The sequence below is a fragment of the Xenopus laevis genome, chromosome 7L, assembly GCF_017654675.1.
Source record: "Xenopus laevis strain J_2021 chromosome 7L, Xenopus_laevis_v10.1, whole genome shotgun sequence".
NCBI lineage: Eukaryota > Metazoa > Chordata > Amphibia > Anura > Pipidae > Xenopus > Xenopus laevis.
In genome coordinates, this window is record NC_054383.1 from 132,540,887 (window position 1) to 132,560,109 (window position 19,223).

Consider the following 19,223-nt stretch of genomic DNA (forward strand, 5'->3'; position numbering starts at 1 on the left):
GATTATGGCAGGGAAAGGGGGGAGGAGAGGGAGACAGGAGCAAACAGGAGCAAACTGAGCATGCTCAAGCCCTAGCCCTGGAGGTTTAAGCTGAAAACAGGAAGTCTGATACAGAAGCCCATGAGTACACAATAGAAGGAAAGAAATGTGGTGTTTCTTTTGACAGAGGACTCAGAGCAGCATTACTTTGAGGGTTTACTGGTGTATTTATATAGACCTTTCTGATAAAGCTTACTTAATTTTAGCCTTTCCAAAGTCATCTACTCCCTTGGCTGACATGGAGCACTGCCTCCTAGGTGTGTGTTACTGGAAGTGCAACATATGTACTGGCTCATAGCTGCAAGAGGAGTGTCTCTAAATCTGTTGGAATCATTTACTAATGTTGGTGTTACACTTAGGTGGTTACTTTTCAAAGTTGAAGTTTTAGGGGCAGATTTATTAAGGACTGAATAGTAAATTCGAAATCCAATTTTTTGGTGTCAAAATTCACACTTTCAATTTTTAATCCTCCCATTTGAATGTAAACTGGAATGTGAGATTTATCACACCTCGACCATGGAAACAGTTTGAATAATTCGAATATTCGCCACCTGAAACCTGCCAAATTCATGTACAAGTCGATGGCAGAGGTCCGTTGAACCACTTGAATATGTTAATTGCCTTCCTGACATTCAAGGTTTTTTCGGAGGAAAACACGATTCAAATTAGATTCAAATTTTTGAGTCGGGACTGTTGGATCGAATATTAGACGTTCACATTTACTTAACTAACCTCCCATTTGAGTTGTGAGTATATTCGAATTTATTAGAATAAAAAAAATTCACTTAAATTTGTTTTGCCACCGGTGAATAAATTCAGGAAATTTCAGCAAAAATTCGTCAACCCATTGACTTTTAGGAAAATCGTTTGATCGAACGAACGATTTCAGCTATCAATCGAAGGATTTTCCTTCGACCTCTAAAGACTTAGAAATTGTAGAAGGTCCCCATAGACTAACATAGCACTTCGGCAGGTTTAATTTGGCGAGGTATTGAAGTCGAAGTTTTTTAAAGAGACAGTACTTCGATTATCGAATGGTCGAATTTTCGAACGATTTTTACTTCGAATCTAAGTCAAAGTAAATTCGAAGTCATAGTATCCTATTCAATGGTCGAAGTATTCAAAAAAATTACTTTTAAATTCAAACTTTTTTAACTTGAATTCACTTGAACCTTATTAAATCTGCCCCTTAATGTGCGGCAAATGTCGCAAATCAGAATTGTTGATGCCTGTGAATTGTCAACGGCGTCAAAATTCGCGTTTTGCTGCGAAACGGGACAAATTCGCCCATCACTACCAGTGACTCGACCTTTGATAAAGAACCCCCTTAAGTAAATAGCAGCCTGACCATGATCATGTAACAGACAAAAGCTCCCACTGTTTTTATTTTGGTGCAACTGAGGATGCCCTCCCCCTAAATCCCTGAATGGAGAGCACTGATTTTAAATGATCCTAAAACTAGAAAAGGCTGGGAATAGTATCGGATGCACCCACTTTTGTTCACCTTTAAATTACATGTTTCGTCTGTACTGATGATGCAACACAACGTATACACTTTAATTGTCCCTCTGCACTTTAGGTGACTAACCCAGCTCTGATGTTGGACTCACAACACAATAGATTTTGAGTTAGTCATTATAAGAAGGGTGATTCCAATATGTTTACATGCAGGTTATTATGGAAACTCCTATTCCATGTGAATGATCACCCGGGCAAGGGTAATTAGTCTATGGAATTCCCAACAGCCATGGACAATAAGCATCAAAACAGGACGTCATTAAGGATCAGTAAGGACTGAGGGGGAGGCTGACTGGGGAACACAGGACAGATACTTTAGAACTGCTACTTAAGAACAGGTAAGACAGAAGTCAGGCATTGATACAGGCAAATTGCAGTGAAAGTGTACAAATAGGGTCAGGTGGACAAGGGTTAATACCAGGAACAGGATTAGTAGCAATCACAGCAGGAGCTTCTACCACAAGTGATCACCAGTGAGTCTGACCAACTAGGGAAGTACTGGAATGAATGGGCCTTTGAGGGTTTGAATTCTGGACCACATGACACATCAATGCAACGATCTTCCATCGTTAATTGTCTCTTCGCTTCCGTAACCAATCCCAACTTGCCTTTCCCCATAACTGATCCCTTCTATTCCCTTTATCAGTTTAGTTGCTCTTCTCTGTACTTTCTCTATTTCATTACTGTCCCTTCTATATTTATATATAGTGATCATATCCCCCTTATACATTTATATATAGTGATCATATCCCCCTTATACATTTATATATAGTGATCATAACCCCCTTATATATTTATATATAGTGATCATATCCCCCTTATATATTTATATATAGTGATCATATCCCCCTTATATATTTATATATAGTGATCATATCGCCTTATATATTTATATATAGTGATCATATCCCCCTTATACATTTATATATAGTGATCATATCCCCCTTATATATTTATATATAGTGATCATATCCCCCTTATACATTTATATATAGTGATCATATCCCCCTTATATATTTATAAATAGTGATCAAATCCCCTTATATATTTATATATAGTGATCATATCCCCCTTATATATTTATATATAGTGATCATATCCCCCTTATACATTTATATATAGTGATCATATCCCCCTTATATATTTATAAATAGTGATCAAATCCCCTTATATATTTATATATAGTGATCATATCCCCCTTATATATTTATATATAGTGATCATATCCCCTTATATATTTATATAGTGATCATATCCCCTTATACATTTATATATAGTGATCATATCTCCTTATATATTTATATATAGTGATCATATCCCCTTATATATTTATATATAGTGATCATATCCCTTTATATATTTATATATAGTGATCATATCCCCTTTATATATTTATATATAGTGATCATATCCCCCTTATATATTTATATATAGTGATCATATCCCCCTTATATATTTATATATAGTGATCATATCCCCTTTATACGTTTATATATAGTGATCATATCCCCAGTAACTGTCTCTTCTCCAGTGTAACCAATCCCAACTTGCCTTTCCCCATAACTGATCCCTTCTGTTCCCTTTATCAGTTTAGTCGCTCTTCTCTGTACTTTCTCTATTTCATTTCTGCTCCCTTCTATATTTATAAATAGTAATCATAACCCCTTAACTGTCTTAGTGCTCTTTTTTGGTTGAAGAACAGCATGGTGGGTAATGTCCAAATTTAAAGGAAAATGAAATACCTTTAGAATGAATAAATAACTATTACATCATTTATATTACAGTATAATAAGTGGCCTAGTAAAAGAAACCCTTTAATGTTTTCTCTTACCTGATTCACACCTTTAATAAAGTTCACATAATATAAGGAAATACAATTCTAAGCAACTTTTCTCTTACTATGCTTCCCATTGCTTGTTCTGACTTCTCATACAGGTATAGGAACTATTATCCAGAATGCTCGGAACCTTGAGTTTTCTAGACAATGGATCTTTCCATAGTTTGGATCTTCATACCTTAAATCTACTATTATATCATGTAAACATTAAATAAGCCCAATAGGCTGGTTTTGCTTCCAATAAGGATTATTTATATCTTAGTTGGGATCAAGTACAAGCTACTGTTTTTGGATTAGGATAAAATGGAGTCTAAGGGAGACAGCCTTTCTGAGCTTTCTGGATTTTCATGGGTTTCCGGATAATTGATCCCATACCTGTACCACTTATACATTGTATTAGTCAACACCTCTTCTCCAGTCAGGACACGATTCCTACAGTCCAGTGCTCTGTGAGTATAAGACCTACAAATAGGAGAATAACAGAAGCATCACTGGTTGGCCAACTAATGGGACCTCATTGATTAGCCTCATTGGTGGTTCTATAGTGAACTCAAGTATCACTGGTGGGTCAACAAGAAGGACATAATTGGTAGTTCTTTATGAAATTAAAGTATTATTGGTTGAACAACACACATGGCCTCATTAGTGGCACTTTACAGAATGAAAGTATTGGTTAGCCAACACATAGGGCCTTATAGGGGACTCTACTAAATTAATACGATAATACCATTCTTTTGACCTCATTGGTAGTTCTGTAGTGTATGGCCAACAAACAGGACCTCATTGGTGCTTCTGTTGTTGGTGCAAATTATCATTGGCTGGCCAACATACAGTAGAAGGAAGAATTACGATTGGTTGCCAATTGCCATGGGATACAGCTCAGGTGCAGATTTGCCCAGGATTAATACAGTAGCCACTGACTACTCAATAGCTTAAAAATGTCAGCTAAAAGAAGTTACCCTGAATGTCTGGCAACACCTGGTTTTAAAATAGACGTTTTAAAACCCTGGGAATGGTTTACAACACATATCTTTTAACAACTTTTTAATGAAGCCTTTAATTTACAGAAATGCTTTACTAAGCTTCGGTCCTTTATACTTATATATACCTATGTATACAGTGAAGGTCTGTGGGTGCTAACATGTAGACTGTATTTAGCACATGACTCCGCATAGTTCTCACCCGTCATAAAATAATAGCAAAGCCCAGTCTAGTCTCTCTCAGTCTCTACCCACAATCCTCAGCATGATACATTTTAGACTGACAGACGGAGAACCCTACAGGCAGTAATTCCAATATACTTAATAGAAGAAACGAGGAAAACAATTAAGCATTCAACCCAAATCTCAATCTTCCTGGCCCACAAGGCCAACAGAAATATATATAGCAACCCTAAAACTCCAATCGTTTTATGGTGTCAAAATTCACACAATCGAATTTTAAAATGTAAATCCAAATGTGAGATTTATCACATCTCGACCATGCAAACAGTTCTAATAGGAATATTCACCACCTAAAACCCAACGAGTTAATTTAAAAGTCAACGGCAGAGGTTGAGCCATTTGTAATGCAATGGGTTACTGGTACCTTTACACTTCTGAGACAGATTCTAGTGTCCTGAACACCTTGTTCCATCCAAAGCAGTCAATCTGTAAATCCAATGAATAAGGGTGGAGACAATAAAGCGCAGAATGTCTGCTGCAAAAGGTGCCTTTATTCACAAACACGACATGTTTCGAGCTTGCTAGCTCTTTATCAAGTGTATGTTAGCCAAACAGTGTACAACAATTAAATACATTAAGTCCCTCCCACCATTCATGTGATTGGTCATACCGGACACTGCTGAGAGGATGTGCAGCCTGGTTGGCTCCAGTAACACAAGTCCATATAACCCTAGTGGTTACATCATAGTCCATATCTTCTTTCCTTATAGTGAATTGCTCCAAAGAAAATAGCGCCCAAACCAAATAAAGTCTTTGTATGCTGAGTTTCTCTTTCTTTTTTGACTGCTGTGAAAATCAGTGTATTTAATTGTTGTACACTGTTTGGCTAACATACACTGTATAATAAAAGTCCTTTTCAAATTAAACATGAAATCCAATTTCTATTTTTATTAAAGCATTCATATCTGTTGTAAACTCATTTAAAAATCTCAGCTGTCAATCAAATATTATCTGCCCCTCCTCTACGCCTTAGGCAATTACTTTCACTTTCCATTCAGCACTTCCTAGATGTCACTGCTCTCCCCACATTCCCCCCAATCTCTTCACCATTTAATTGTGTAGCCAGGACATGGGGATGGACATCAGGTCCCGCATTCTGGTGCACAAACAAGATTCTGAGATGATACAAGGTGTAGGGCCCTATAGGGATACAGGCCCTATAGAGTTAATCTTTTCACAATTTCCTTGGGTTATTGGGTAGAATCCCTGTTACAAAATAACCTTTACAGTGATAGGCTGAGAGATTTGATGACACTGCTCCGACTCACTCCTATATAGTGAGTGCAGGGAGTGGCCTCTTCCTCTTTTGCCTCTGGATGTGATTCCGGCTGGATGAGCTCAGGGGACTGAGTGCAATAGGCCCAGAAGAAGTCATGTGTCCAAGTCGGGGACCAGGTAACCCCGTGAATGAGGAATAGTTACACTAGGGCAGACATGTCATAGTCTCTCTAGGAGAGAAAGGCAGATAGGATAGAGAGAAAGAGCAGCTGAAGCTCCAACAAGGAACAAGAACCAGCGCCGGATTCGCTTGGCGGGCGCCCCTAGGCCGTGCGCCAGCGTACAAGCGCCGGAGCACTGGGGAGCACAGGCTCCCCACAGAGCGGCTGGGCGGCATGCCGCCCCCAAAAAAGTGCCGCCCTAGGCCCGGGCCTATGTGGCCTCACCACAAATCCGGGCCTGGCCCTAACCAATCTCCACCCTTTACTCCCGGAAAGTCTTGCGAGGCGAGATAGTGACGTCAAACGGTGTCGTTATAAAACGGTCTGCTGTTGCGTGCCAATTTCACTCATAAGGACGTTAACCGTGATATGGGTTGTGGGTAGGGTTGCCACCTGGCCGGTATTTTACCGGCCTGGCCGGTAAAAATAATGGTTTATCCCAATGTTATTAATAGGGAAAAAAGATAAATGTATAGGAAGGCCAGTGATCCCAATGTTATTAATAGGGAATAAAGATAAATATATAGGAAGGTCAGTGATCCCAATGTTATTAATAGGGAATAAAGATAAATATATAGGAAGGTCAGTGATCCCAATGTTATTAATAGGGAATAAAGATAAATATATAGGAAGGTCAGTGATCCCAATGATATTAATAGGGAATAAAGATAAATATATAGGAAGACCAGTGATCCCAATGTTATTAATAGGGAAAAAAGATAAATGTATAGGAAGGCCAGTGATCCCAATGTTATTAATAGGGAATAAAGATAAATATATAGGAAGGCCAGTGATCCCAATGTTATTAATAGGGAATAAAGATAAATATATAGGAAGGTCAGTGATCCCAATGTTATTAATAGGGAATAAAGATAAATATATAGGAAGGTCAGTGATCCCAATGTTATTAATAGGGTAAAAAGATAAATGTATAGGAAGGTCAGTGATCCCAATGTTATTAATAGGGAATAAAGATAAATATATAGGAAGACCAGTGATCCCAATGTTATTAATAGGGAATAAAGATAAATATATAGGAAGACCAGTGATCCCACTGTTATTAATAGGGAATAAAGATAAATATATAGGAAGGTCAGTGATCCCAATGTTATTAATAGGGAATAAAGATAAATATATAGGAAGGTCAGTGATCCCAATGATATTAATAGGGAATAAAGATAAATATATAGGAAGACCAGTGATCCCAATGTTATTAATAGGGAAAAAAGATAAATGTATAGGAAGGCCAGTGATCCCAATGTTATTAATAGGGAATAAAGATAAATATATAGGAAGGCCAGTGATCCCAATGTTATTAATAGGGAATAAAGATAAATATATAGGAAGGTCAGTGATCCCAATGTTATTAATAGGGAATAAAGATAAATATATAGGAAGGTCAGTGATCCCAATGTTATTAATAGGGAATAAAGATAAATATATAGGAAGGCCAGTGATCCCAATGTTATTAATAGGGAATAAAGATAAATATATAGGAAGGTCAGTGATCCCAATGATATTAATAGGGAATAAAGATAAATATATAGGAAGACCAGTGATCCCAATGTTATTAATAGGGAAAAAAGATAAATGTATAGGAAGGCCAGTGATCCCAATGTTATTAATAGGGAATAAAGATAAATATATAGGAAGGCCAGTGATCCCAATGTTATTAATAGGGAATAAAGATAAATATATAGGAAGGTCAGTGATCCCAATGTTATTAATAGGGAATAAGATAAATATATAGGAAGGTCAGTGATCCCAATGTTATTAATAGGGAATAAAGATAAATATATAGGAAGGCCAGTGATCCCAATGTTATTAATAGGGAATAAAGATAAATATATAGGAAGACCAGTGATCCCACTGTTATTAATAGGGAATAAAGATAAATATATAGGAAGGTCAGTGATCCCAATGTTATTAATAGGGAATAAAGATAAATATATAGGAAGGCCAGTGATCCCAATGTTATTAATAGGGAATAAAGATAAATATATAGGAAGGTCAGTGATCCCAATGTTATTAATAGGGAATAAAGATAAATATATAGGAAGGTCAGTGATCCCAATGTTATTAATAGGGAAAAAGATAAATATATAGGAAGGCCAGTGATCCCAATGTTATTAATAGGGAATAAAGATAAATATATAGGAAGGTCAGTGATCCCAATGTTATTAATAGGGAATAAAGATAAATATATAGGAAGGTCAGTGATCCCAATGTTATTAATAGGGAATAAAGATAAATATATAGGAAGGTCAGTGATCCCAATGTTATTAATAGGGAAAAAAGATAAATGTATAGGAAGGCCGGTATTTTTTCCTGGAAAAGGTGGCAACCCTAGTTGTGAGGTTTGTGGTCAGCGGTGAACAGACTATTAAACAGCCCGGATTTAATTTACCGATTTCAAGTTTAGCAATTTTTTAATGGCTTGCTGCCTGACGTTATCGGACCCCCGAAGCTGGGGTTGTTGCTAAGATATATGTGTGAGACATTTACAGGAGCGCACTTGGGGGCAGATTTATTAAGCAGCGTGGAAAGCAGCAACAGAATTCCGCACACATCACCAGTCTACGTGTGGGGAAGAAAAGGCATACATTTTTTATGGGTTTTTCTTAGAACAACTTATGCCGGAACTGAACAAAGATCTGAAGTGGAGTAAAATAATGGCCTAAAATAAAGCACAATTTGATAAATTTATCTTTTATTCTACACCACTTTTTATGCTGTTTTTTTTTTTTTAAAGCTAGATTGCTTTTTACACAGCATCATAAATAGGCTCCTAAATTTGCAGCTGCAGAGATGTCAGTGCAGTCCGATATAACGCATTTCTCATTCGCACGTCTATGTATAGGGCAACACCCCTAATGCACGGCTTTCGGCACAACACCACGCACAATTTCATTTTTTTTTATTCTTCTACCATTGATTGATTTAGGGAGCATTATTACATTGTATAAACAAGAATAAACACCATGTAAAGATCTAATCTTTAATCGGTATAAATAATTTACAGCCTAGCTACAGGCGTTCAAGTTATAGTCCGGTTGTACTGCTCAATGGCCACGTATGAATCACTTATAATAGCCGAGCTATTCAGGATTCGGGGGTTTTAGTACAGGTACGGGATCTGTTATCTGGAAACCCGCTTTCCAGAAAGCTTCAAATTTTAAAAAACAATTCCATTTTTCTCTGCATAAATAAAACTTGATCCCAACTAAGATATAATTAATCCTTATTGGAAGCAAAACCAGCCTATTGGGTTTATTTCATGTTTACATGATTTTCTAGTAGATTTAAGGCATGAAGACCCAAATGACAGAAAGATCAGTTATCCCGCACACCCCGGGCTCCACACATTCTGGATAACAGGTCCCATACCTGTACCATAAAGTTGTCATGGTTTTATTTTAACTTGTAGCAAGGTCTGACTCCATAGCGCTGTCCAGTATTATGGGGCAGAGGATCTATATAGAGATCTACTACACCTTGTTAGCAGACACAGATATGTGGAAAAGGAGCTTTATTGCAGTCAATTTACACTATTAATAAGTGTTCAGTCACAAATGTACAGCATGACAACTTGAAAAATGGCAGCCTTTGTGTATTTACTGATGGATGAGCTCTAAAATATTATGTTTGGCCACTGTTTAAGAACTATATTCAGGCCTTGCTTAACATCTAACAATATCTCTACTAACTGGCCTCCCTAACTCCCATCTCTCTCCTCTACAGTCTGTATTAAACACTGCTGCCAGAATTATCCTCCTCTCATCCAAAAGGGTACAGGCTGCTGAAGTCCTTATCATGGCTTCCTATAAAACAAAGAATAACTTATAAACTCCTCCTCATAACCTTCAAAGCCCTTCATTCCTCTGCACCTAACTACATCTCATCTCTTGTCTCTCTATGGGGCAAATTCACTAAGCGCCGAACGCTAGCGTTACTTCGCTAGCTTTTGGCATTTTCGCTACTGCGCAAATTCACTAACGAACGCTGGAGTAGTTTCGCTAGTGTTACTTCACACCCTTACGCCTGGCGAAGTTTCGCTAGCGACGTAACTACGCAAATTCACTAACGCGCGCAGTGTACTGAACGCTACCTTTTACGCTAGACTTCCTTCGCCACCTCAGACCAGGCGAAGCGCAATAGAGTAGATAGGGATTGCTTCAAAAAAAGTCCAAATTTTTTCTAAGTCCCAAAAAACGCTGGCGTGTTTTCTACATTATGGGTGATAGGCTGAAAAAGATCGAAAAAATTTTTGGGGCTCCCCTCCTTCCCCTCTACATTTCCTGACTCATGGCAACTTACCTAGACAGTGGGCACATGTGTAGGGCAAAATAAAATTTTTATTTGATGTTTTGAAGGTTTTCTAGGCATTTGTAGTGCAGATACGTATTCCTCCATTGAAATTTGAATTTGGCGCCGTATGCAAATTAGCCTTCGCTAGCGTAACTTCGCTTTACTTAGCAAATCAACGCTAGCTCAACTTCGCAACCTTACGCTACCCCTGAGCGCAACTTAGAATTTTAGTGAATTTGCGAAGCGCTGGCGAAACTACGCCTGGCGAAGTGTGGCGAAGTGCGGCGAAGTTACGCCTGGCGCAACTACGAATCTTAGTGAATTTGCCCCTATATGTTCCTGCCCGAAACCTCCGCTCCTCTCAAAGCAACCGCTTGGTTGTACCCCCCACTACTACTGCTGTTTCCCGTATCAAACCCTTCTCTCTTGTGACTCCTTATATTTGGAATGTCATTCCTGAATCTCTCAGGAGAGAATCCTCCTTCAGTGTTTTTAAAACAAAACTCAAAGACTCTCTGGGAGCACCTGGATAACACCTGAACTGGCACTTATATAACAGTGTAACAAACTGTAACCCACAGCACCTTAATACCCCTCTGAATTGTGTCTGTATGTTACCCTCCCATTTAGACTGTAAGCCCTACGGGGTAGGGTCCTCTAGCCTTTTGTTTCCTTGACACTGAGCACTTAATCTGTATTGTAATTATATTTTTTATATTTATGTGAATTGTATTCTAATAATGCGCTTATTGTTACTTTTTATTCCAATGACCCCTTGTTTGTTACTACTAATTTATTGTTTTGTTGTACAGTGCTTTGCCCTCAAGGAGCACTTTACAAATAAATATATACATACATACATACATACATCTCGAAAAGTCGTCTGTATTTGGATTTAGACATTCCCAATTAGTGCCTGTGGACATATAACCAATAATAACTAATTATTTGGCAAACTTAAGTCAAGGCACTGGACTGAAATGCTCCTCTTTACAGTATGATCAGTGGCTCTGCAGCTTTAGGAATTTGTTTCCTTTAATGAATATACTTTTAATTATACATTGAAAATGAACTGGGCAGTTTGGGTGCTGTAACCAGAAATAGTTCTGCAATACATCCTACAAACAAAATATTAAGCATGCAGCTGCTGCTAAGTTCTCATCTGTTTGGCCAGTTTCTATAGGGGGTTATAGACTAAACTTGATTTTTTGAGATTTATTATACCCCGATGCTGCAAAAAGCCTGAATCAGAAAATCCACCATCTCAGACCTGTCGAGGTTATGTATATGTTTGGTCGTGTTTTTTTTTAATAAAATAATGAGATTAATTTGTGGTTTAGTAAAAAAAAAAACTCAAATTACAAAATAGCTTTCATTTTTCTAAACTCCCATTGACTCCTACATGAACTCACCAACTTTTAGGTCCGAAATTCTTTCTGTCAAGTTTTTTCCTCTTGATCAAATTCTAGTTTCAGAAATTCAAGTTTGGGATTTTTACTGCAAAAATATTGTATTAGGGTAAAAAGTTGAATGTGAATGTTGATAAATCTGCCACTTTGATTTATTAAATGGGTGATTAATGGAAGTAACAACTCAGACTTGCGTGTCACCAGGCTACAATGTATTACACCTTCTATTTACCTGGTACTGACAACATGGGTTTCTTGCCACAAAAATTGCAAATGGAAAATAAATATATAAACCTATATCTGAAATCTTTAAGCCTATATTTGAAGTTTTGAAAAAGCCAATTGACTTTGGCCACTCCTGTGACACACTGAACAAAAGCTTACCCTGTGCCAAGATCCGCAACCTGTCTTGTGTCTGTCACCCTGGTACTATGCACTATACTAGCCTCCACGGGCAGTAATCGAAGTGTGAGCACAGCTGAATGCTCTTCTGTTCTGACATAGGAAATCATACAATGACTGATCTCATATACCGTCCTGTCTTCATCTGCAAGACTCCAGAATATTAAAGCAGTTTTCAAAAAACCCTGTTTCTGTGTTTTGCTAAACGTTAGGTGAGCAATGTCAACAAGAACCAATAACCCAACCACAACATAAGGAGTCATAATATAACCTCCAATTAAATTAGTTTGGCAAGATCTGTTATGCATTAAAAACTTGCTGGCACAATCTCATAGCTTTGTGATTTTCAATGTATTCAAGTATCCCTTGTTACTCCTTATAACTCCTTCCTAAAGCTTGACTACCACTGATATCAGACTAACAGGCCTATAGTTTTCAGGCTGAGAACAGTATCTGTTTAAATAGTGGCACTACAATAGTAATTTGCCATTCTCTCTGCACTATGCCAGATCTCAATGAATCCTCAAGCAAACAATTTGGCTAAGCTTATTAAGTACCCTGGGATGAAAACAATCCGGTCCCAGACTTTTGTTTATATTTACATGTTGTCTCTTTTGTACTTTCTCCTGAGTCCACCTATCCATCAATTGTTATAGTATTACAATGGGTCTGTTAAAAAAGGAAAACCTTTATTAGCTGGTTTTTCAGTTGGGTCAACAGATGAAAAATAACAGTTTAGAATCTCTGCTTTTACCCCGTTTTCATAAACCAATTGACTCCTCTCTGATATTAAGGGCAACACACCTTCTTGCTTTTTTTTTGACTATTCTATATTTAAAAAAATGATTTGGGATTTCATTTTTATGATTACAAAACATTTCCAGTGGAGTGTGGTTGTGGTCACAGTATGTGTGTGCATTATACAGCTCTTGGACAGTTAGGCATCCCTCCAAAATCCTGCCTTAACTTCCTGCCACTCTTTGGTGACTGATACCTACCACTTGTGACACACTGAAATTCCTTGTAGACAGAAAACAAATTCCTTGTAGACAGAAAAATGTAGAACCTCAGGTAGTTTTACTATTCCTGGTTTGGCCTGTGATGTGATGTGATGTGAGAGATTGAAGATCCTGTGTTAGTCAGGTGTTCATTGGCAATCACATACTGTATTTTATTTTTTTTTAAATATATTTATTATGGAAAGCAGGACTCTGGCTTACCCCTTACCCCTCACCCCTGGGGGTCCAGAGTCCATACAGCCTCCCTACTTTCTTGAGATCCCATCCTCTGCTATTAGCAAACAACAGCAAACTGTGGGGGTGACCTCCTGGAAAACTAGAAGGTGCAGTTGAAAGATCAGTGCTCAAATGAAGTTAAACCAATTTTCGTCTTATATCAAGGGATGTTCTCATATCCTGGTGATTTAATGGGGAACAAGCTCCTAGAGCATTGTGTACAGAATTGTATAGATACATATTTATTTTTTAAACAAACAGCATTACACGTGACCTGAAATAACTCACTGATACAGATAGTAAATGAAGCAGCCAGTGCTTGATGCAGGGCTGTATGCTTGGTAGAGAGTTCCAATAAAAAAATATCAGCCTAAAATGTATTAGATTGCTCTACAAGCAGAGGACATATAAAAAAGAAAGACCCTATCCATAGACAAGATAAAGCAGTGTTGTACTAATTAAATTCCTACAAAAAATGCTTGAACTTATATTCAGAGATTTAAATATGGATGCTTGGTTAATGGTGGCAATATCACAGAAGATACTTTAAGATGTACATCCATGGACCACCACAGGGCATAAAATGACATTTGTTACTGAACTTTGATGAACAATATTTGAGTGTATCAGTAACACACAGCTGCCTTCTGATGCCTCATTAAAATCCCTGTACTTCATTGTCCCCCAAAAGAGAACACTATTCTGTGCATTCACGTCAGAAGGTGAAATATGTTAAATAGTCAACACAATGTTCAAATCAACCAGACCTTGTATGGGAATCCCATAGGAGGTTTCTACAGTGGGGGGAGCTCCCAGGTTCAGACATTTATGAAACAGGGATTGGGACACAGGAATATTGTAACCCAAGTAAGATCTGGTGACAATACAGTCCCATAGCAGCAGGTGCTTTCTGAGTCAAGTCCTAGGTGGGGAAAGGTGTTCTTGGCAAGTTCTAGATAGGACAAGAGAGATATCCTAATAGAATAGAATAGCATTGCTTATTCAATAAATGTAATATTCAGGATCCTGTGTCCATTGGTTTCAGCCAATGGAAAATGAAGTCCTATCGGTCAGGGGTGTCATTTGAAAGATGAAGATGATTGTGTGGGGAAAGCTATTTAACAAAGTTCATTTTGTCGATTGGTTTTGTCATACGGCTTGTGACCAAACACTCTATCTTTGTGTGTATTGCCCTTCCATTAATTGTTTAAATGTTGAAGGAATATCAATTGTCTTTTTCAATGGAAGTCATATTTAACACAGGCATATGTGACCCCTTTGGGTTAGAGTGTGAGGAAGTAATGAGAGGCGATAGAGAAGTAGAAGGACAGGGAGTGGGAACAGATTATTAGTATTTGATGTATAAGAGAGGAAAAGGTCAGGGTTTTATTAGAATTGAATTAGAATTGAATTTAGAATTGAATTTAGAATTTCATTATGTTTATGGTAGTGGCCACCCTGTAAATATGCAGTAATCATGGATAATAATCAGTAGATTAAGGCTTATTACTCTCTCTCTGGAATGGACCAGTCCCAAGCTTTGCTATCCAGTCATTAGTGGAAAGGATCATGGGAAGCCGGTTTATTATATTATTATTTAAAGGCATCTGACGCTGCTATGTACACAGCCAGAAGAAACGCAACTCGTCACATTTTTCCCAAAGCTTTGCTAATATTTATTATTACAATTTCAGCTTCAGAGAGAGAAGATGTTCTGTACAGTTATCCTCTTCTTGGCACTGGGTGAGTCTACTGAACTTTAAATCCAAAGGGGGGCTTTTGTATATTATTTATATACCTTACGTATCGATTTACATTTACATTTACACAATGTATGTATCTTCTGCAAAAGCCTGCCTTGAAACGTATTTTATTTTATTTATCATTGACAAGATAATGTCCAGGTATGTGGTGTTTACAATCCCACTGCCCCCCATTGAACTGACTGATTAATTAGCACATTATGTAATGGAACTATGTATATGAACTATTTATTATAGCGTAACATCAGCTGTTTATATTTGGATCTATTAACTGAATTATACTAATGTCTCCTACATTAACTTTCCAGCAGTGAAATGACTAATTATTGGGGCCCCCTGGGCCCCTAAACTTTTGTAATCTTTGCAATGTATGTAAAAACTTTAGTAACAGTTTCCATAAACACATAAGGGCAGATTTATCAAGGGTCGAAGTGAATTCGAGGGAATTTTCTAAATTCAAAGTAATTTTTTGGATACTTCGACCATCGAATTCAATTCGAAGTAAAAATAGTTCGAATATTCGACCATTCGATAAACGAAGTACTGTCTCTTTAAAAAAAACTTCAACTTCAATACTTCGCCAAATTAAAGCTGCCGAAGTGCTATGTTAGCCTATGGGGAACTTCTACAACCATTTTCTAAGTCTTTACACATCGAAGTAAAATCGGTCGATCGTACACTCAAATCGTTCAATCAAAAATTTTACTTCGATCACAGGATGTCCAAATTCGGTGAAAAAATACTTCGACTTCGATATTCAAAGTCAAAGTATTTCAATTCGATGGTCGAATTTCGAAGTATTTTACACTTCGAAATTCGACCCTTGTCCCTTGATAAACCTGCCCCATATTGTCAGATATGAAAGATACAAATTCAGAATTGCTAAGCAACTACCCAAGAGACTAGGGATGCATTTGTCACACGATTAAGAGATTTAGCTCAAAGCTGTTCTTTTACTGATGTTAATGATGAAATTACAGCACAAGTGATTGTATCATGTGCTTCTTCCAAGATAAGACGCAAAGCACTACATTATGATTGCTCCCTGCAAGACCTACTTAAAACGGCTGGTGCTCTTGAGATCTCAGAACAACAAACCACTGCCATAGGAAAAGGCTCTGATGAACAGGTGTGTCACCTTGAACAAAATAGAAGGATTCAATACACTTACGATTTTGATGAAACACGTCCTGCAGTTTTTGGTTGGTGCAAACACTCTTTAAGTCACGTGACTCAGCATGAACGTTATCCGCTACAAATGTAGAAAAAAGATGCACACTTACAGCTTGATGTGGTGTAGAAAAGTAAAAAAGTATTTATTGGTGCGGAGTACAAAATCTAACGTTTCAGGGGCCACCTGCCCCCCACCTTTGCCCCCCCCCCCCAAAAAAAAGGTAAGAGGCAACTAAACTGGCCTCTATTCTGCAAGATGCAAATGAAGTTTGTTCATTTCTTGGAATGGCCAGTTACTGTTCTAGATACATTAAAGAGTTTTCAATAATCAATGCACCTCTGAGAGATTTCATGAAACAAGGATGTACTTTTTAGTGTTCACATGCATGTCAACAGTCATTTGATGCAATCAAGCAAGAACTGAGTTCCACGAGCACCATGGCTTATTTCAATCCTTTACTAAGGAGTAGGACTAGGAGCGATTCTTGTCCAATATAAACCAGATAACAAAGCCCAACAGATTTCATACTCAAGCAGAAGAACAGCCACATGAATGAAATATTCACAACCAGAAAAAGAAAGTTTGCCTGTTGTCCGGCGATGTAAGCACTTACCAAATTTCCAGATCCTGAAGTCGATATTCGTGAACTAAATTCCTTCTCAACTGTCGGAGGAGAACTCACCATCACTAAGGACTATCTGGTTCTCAGAGGAACTAAACTTGTAGCTCCAATGTGTCTTTGACAAACCATTATAAACATTGCTCATGAAGGCCATCTTGGAATAGTCAGCACTTAAAAACTCCTTAGAGAAAAAATTTGGTTCCCCAAAGTGGAAAATACAATAAAACACTGTTGTACATGCCAGCTAGTAACCAACTCTTCCAAGCCTGAACCACTACAAATGTCTCCACTTCCATCAAATGTTTAGGATGAAGTTGCAATAGACATTTAAGGTCCACTGCCAAACAGCCAATATATCCTTGTTGTCGTAGATGAATACTTCAGTTGTCTGTGTACTGCACTCTCTGGACAGTATCTTTTCAGCCTACGACATACCTTGCGTAGTTAAGACAGATAATGGTCCTCCTTGCAATGGACATACATTTCAAAAATATTCTGAATACCTTGGATTCAAACACAGGAAATAACTCCATGCTGACCACCGGCCAATGGAATTGTTGAGAGATTCATGAGCACTCTAGGTAAAAGAGTTAAGACTCCCCAGGTGGAACAAGTCCTAAAACAGGCACTATACAAATTCTTGTTACAGAAAGAGACATAACAAGACCTCACTGTGGTTGTTTTACAAAAGAGATATAACAAGACCTCATCGGCATACAACCGAACTAAGTACCAGGTCACTGCTACAAAAAGGAAACAAGGCCGCAGCATAACCCGCAATGCTTTTAGTTTTAAAAAAAGTATAAAAAAAAAATAAATGAAGACTAATTGAAGTTGCTTAGAATTAGCCATTCTATAACATACAACTTAACATAAACTAGTAAACCAGACCAATTATTTTCTGTCTGGAATGATGTTAACTGTTTCCTGACACTCACTATGTCTGTCTTTGATTTGGCTAATAACTGAAGCCTATGTTTATGGCAGGGATTTTAGATATACTCCATAGTGAAACTTTGCAATATATCCTTCAATAAATCCAATATTAGAATGTAATAGAACAGATTTTAGCTGAATATGTTTCACAACCTATAAAAAAATGCCCTCAACCCCCCCCCCCAAATTGTGATCAGACCTGACCCTAATCCGGCCCTTCATTTATTGGCCCCCTCTGACATCACAGAAGGGGCGGGGCACACATGTGACAGCCTTTATAAAAACACCTTTGCTTCTCATTAACTTTATGTGCCAAAAAGGACAATATCAATGTACCTTCCTTCTCTGGAGACAAGGATGTAGTGGTGGGCAGGAAGAATCACTCCTCTTTCAGAAAAATTTGAAAAATGGCGGGTATGGTAGGATAACAGAAAGCTATATGGATATTAATGTAAAGCAGTGTTTTTTTTTATTTTATTAACCTAATATACAGTATGCAGCTCTGTATGGGGCTTTATTGCCAATGTAGGGATGTGAAAACTTGACACCCTTACCCTTTATTGACAGGCACATCCTTAGTGATATGGACACCTAAGTGGGTCCTTATGGGGGCTTTGTGTTTATGTAATCCCTGCAGTTCTCACAGTGGATGCTAGATGGCACTGTGGCATAATATAAAAGGATTACAAACCATGAGGTCAGGGTCCATTGCTGCTGAACCTTTCCTCTGTTATGCCGCAGAGGTAAGGGGTGGTGGAACTCAGCCTGAGTATAGTGAAGTGATAGTTATACCCTTTAATAGATCACTCTAGGAGTGATAGATAGGGTATGTAGTTGAGCAGCTCAAAGCTCCGACGAGGATATTAGAGGGGTTAAGATCCTGGGTATTACTGACCCCGTAGTTAGACTCAGGGGAGTACATAGTCTTCTGAGTTCCACCTAAGGTAATCCTGAAGTGTGGGGAAATACCTTCTGACAAGCTGCCTAATTCTCTACGTGTACTCTCTACTTTGCAAAGAGTCATTCTATGTTTGGTACAGTGAGTAAATCTTGTTATATTGGTTGATCTATGTGTTACTCTATGTTCCATACTCCATTGTGAACTCTGGTTTTGGTTAATAAACTCAGTTTATGATTTAAGCAAAATAAAACTACTGGCGCCTAATCTCTTGTGCATTCCACACAGTTACAGTTGCACTACACCCTGCCTCCACCCTGCTGCGAGGGCTTACCCCTGAGAAACTAGTCTTATGGGTGGTATTAACCCACATGGAAAGTAGCTAAAACAGACTTCTATAAAGTCTGTTTATTATAGCGC